Here is a 4095-nt window from a genome sequence, read left to right as displayed (position 1 = left end):
CCACGTCCTATAGCGAGGAGACGGACTCCAATGATCTTGAGATGGTGCAAGTACAGCTGGCCTATTGTGTGCATAAAGATGTGATGGTTTCCAATGTGGCTGAAGAGCAGGTGGAAGTGCCCAAGCTTGGGTATGAGGATATGCATGCAAAGGTTTTGTGCGGCACCATGCTTATGGTGATGTTGGTTAAAGTGGCCGTGCAATGTGCTTTGATAGTGAAGCAGGTACGGAGCTTGGCCAAAGAGAAAGCTGCCATGGAGGTGAAAAGTGAACGGGTTGAAGAGGACGGTCTGCAAGAGGCATTGGTGGAGCCATGTGGCTCGCTTGGTTCGGATGAGCATGAGGATACGGTGTTTGAGGATGCCACAGGCATGGACTGCGATGGTATGATGCTGTTAGAGAGGCCTTTGGGTGATGAACAGGTGCATTTGGCCATGGGTGAAGAGGAAGAACAGGCTATGGATGCGGCTAGGCCATCGAGCAAGATGTGCCATTGGGTCTTGAAGGCTATGCTTGTCAGTGCAGCAGTACAGTGGGCAGCTTGCCAATTACAGGAGTCTGTGGAGGGTGCCTCCACTTTCCATGGTTGGGTGGGAGGGTCAGGTTTGTCAGGTCTGTCCGTCGATGCAGGTTTGTCTGTTGATACCAGTTTGTCCGTTGGTGTGGCTGTTAAGCCGAGTGGTGAGCACGGTGGTGCTCTTTTGGATGCTTGGAGCAGTGAAGAGATGTTGGGTGCGTTTTATATGCACTATCGGGTTGGCGTTTGGGAGCAGTTCTATTGGGAGCTGCTACTTGTGAATGAAAATGACCAATGCTAGGTGTTTGATCCTGGAGGATAATAGCAGATAATGCAGGGGGTGGGCAACCTCCCTAAAAGATGACCAGCAGCAGCAACAGGGAGCTATGTATATACTATATATACACTTTGTGGTGTGTTTTGGGGTTTGCTCAGTGTTGGTGTGGTTAAGCCGTTTTGGTGTGCAGTGAGTATGCTTTTGGTTGAGCATAAATGCTCAACGAGGGGGGTGGGCAATGATGGTACAACCAAATGCTGTCGATGATAGAAATGGGCACAAGCACGGGGCTATGTGGTCGAGCAGATGCGGGCCCAGGTGATAGTGTAGCTGTGAAGTGCGACTGCAGCCAAGGGCAGGTGAAAGTGTATGCTTGATGCGGCTTTTTAGGCCATGGGTGTGCTGTCAGGCGCTGAATTGGAGAATGGTCTCATATGCCCGAAATGATAGTTTTGTGTGCTGGAATGTGGTGCTCGATGCGCTTTCCGAGCAGGTCTAGATGGCTCGTCAAACGAAGTCCCGAGGCTCTAGATATTGCAGTTTAAAGAAAGAGTGTGTAGCAGATCCCCGACGGGTAGGGCAGCTAGGGACAGGTGGCCCGGGTTGATGTCAGTGCATATGTGTGTTGTGCTTGAGTTATGGAGTATGCCTGTCTTCTCGGATCGTGAATCGGAGCTCTGGATAGCAAGTTATGGCCATTTGAAGATTTTTCGGGGGCCGGGTCTGAGCCCACTTGGCCACATTGGAAGATGTGCCATCTGGAGGTTTTTGAGCCTTGCCAAGGTTCTCGATGGGAATGTTTACCATGTGGAGCTAGTCAAAATTGACTGCACGTCCATCGGATGCTCGGTTGGTCAGATACAATGAAATGAAGTTGGGAGCTCGTGGCCATGGCGTCCGCGCATGGCGCTGCAGGCGGCGGCACGGTGGTTTTGGGCGGCTCCGCCCGCGCGAGGAGGGTGATGCGTGGTATCTCGCCCATGGGGGGGCCGTTTCCCGCGGACAAATTTGGTCCAAATTTTTTTTGAGGACAATGTGGGCCCTTAGGGGCAACGACGGCGCCGTCGTTGCTCCCTAGAGGGTGCTTGTGTGTAGAGTGAAGTATGAAGCCTCGGGATAAGCACCAAGCTAGTCAAAGTCAAGCTGAGCCTCCCAAGGGGAGTGCCACATGTCGGCCTACCATGAAAAATGCCTGAAAACTCAAAAAACAAGCCCAATAAGGGGGCAAAACTTTTTGTAACTAGGGGCTTTTTTTTTCGTTGGACTGTACATGAAAGGAGAAGAGAGAGAATCTCAGAGAAGGATTGTAATGGAGCTTGGAAGCCATTAATGCACAACCCTTTTGTTCTATGGTGCCGTGTCGCATCCCCCTTCCCCATTTCTGTTTGTCGTCTCGTCTGTTGTCAGCCGCGGTGCCGGTGAAGTGTGTGTACGCCCGGATCGTTGGTGCTTTGCAAAAAGAGAGAGCGAGAGAGAGGGTGAGTGTATGCGCGGAGGGAGGCAGAGCAGGTGCAGTGAGGTGCCGGCTCCGTTTGCGGTCCTAGATAGCGTGTGTGCGCTTGGGAACTGGGCAGGTGAAGCGTAGTAGGTGTAGATTGTCATTTCGAAGGTGTTTTCGAGTGGATTGGGGTGTTGTGTTGACCCTGAGCTATAGATAGGCATTTCTGGTTGTGCCGGGTGTCGTCCCCCATTCCCCCTCTCCAACGACCACTTGTATTGTAAGGGCAAATATCAGATTCTCAGGCGGGTGCCAACCTCCAGTGAGATCACAGAGGTAGTTTCAAGTTGCCATGATGGCCTCTGCGGTGGTCATTTTGCTCTAGATATCACCAGTAGGAAGATTCTACAAGCAGGATACTCTTGGCCTAGCTTGAACAGGGATGTACACCATTGGTGTAAAACATGCAAGGCTTGTCAAGTGGCTAGTGATCTCACATTAACCTACGAGTCACAAACTCCTATCATCTCATATGGGCCATTTGAGAAATGGGGAATAGATGCTATCGGTCCTTTACCAAGGGCACAATCAGGTAAACTGTACATCATAGCGGATGTAGACTACATGAATCGATGGGTAGAAGCAACAACCACCACCCGCATTACAGCCCAAGAGGTAGCAAAGTTTATTTTTCAGCATATCTGTTGCCGTTTTGGCACTCCTCTAGAGGTAATATCAGATAGAGGACCAGGTTTCACAGGCAATCTGGTGGGAGAACTAATGAAGAAGTTAGGCATCACACGCTGACATTCCACACCATACTATCCACAATGCAATGGTCTGGTAGAGAAGGTAAATGGAATGATTTGCAAAATCATCACAAAGCAGGTGAACAATCACACAGGAGACTAGGATAAACATCTCATGGCAACTCTTTGGGCTTACCGAACGACGTTCCGAACATCATTAGGTTTCACCCCTTTCCATCTAGTTTATGGGAAGGAGGCAATCCTACCCATTGAGGTACAGATAGCCAGCTTACGAGTCTTGGCTAGCCAGATACAACGCCCAATTGTAAATCTCCGAAACCACATCCTGGATCTGGAGAGGCTCCAACTAGATAGGGAAGAAGCAATCAATCACTATGCAACGCAGGCAGAACGACGCCAGCTCACTTTCAATCAAGGGCTTAAAGAGAAGGGCCTAGAAAAAGGTATGTTAGTGCTGAGATACGACAACAGATTTGACACCAGGAAGGACAAGAAATTTCAACCCAGATGGGAAGGACCATTCATTGTCAAGAAACGCTATGACAACGGTAGATATAAGCTGATGGAAGCAGATGGGAGAATTCACAAGACTAGAGTCAATGGATGGAGGCTGAAAAGGTATTTTCTTAGGTTTGATCCAGAGTTCATGCTAGACATTCCAGAGGAGGGAGAACCCTCTAAATCCACAACTAAAGATGCAGAGGAAGGGCTAGAAGCATGAATGCCTCTAGCCAGATGGGAGGGCTAATGATGGTCGGCTTTCGAAACCATGACCATGAGAATCACACCCTAAGGAAGGGAAGGCTAGTTACCAAAAAGAAAGAAAGAAAAACCACAAAAAAAAGCTCTTTACCATTCACCATACCCCCCCCTAGGTTAACCACTAGCGGATCGCCGCCAGTTTGGCCACACATCTCTCCATTACCACCAGGAGACGAACCCCTCTCTCCTACGACCCGGCTCCGCCAATATTCTCTCTCTCTCTCTCTCTCTCTCTCTCTCTCTCTCTCTCTCTCTCTCTCTCTCTCTCTCTCTCCTACTCTACTGCTGCATCACCCGGCCCGGTAGGTGCATTGGTGCCTCTGTCACCCCC

This window comes from Adiantum capillus-veneris, chromosome 20, assembly GCF_014529385.1.
Source record: "Adiantum capillus-veneris isolate H3 chromosome 20, ASM1452938v2, whole genome shotgun sequence".
Taxonomy (NCBI): domain Eukaryota; kingdom Viridiplantae; phylum Streptophyta; class Polypodiopsida; order Polypodiales; family Pteridaceae; genus Adiantum; species Adiantum capillus-veneris.
The sequence above is the reverse complement of the archived record's forward strand: the minus strand, read 5'-3'. Positions refer to the sequence as shown.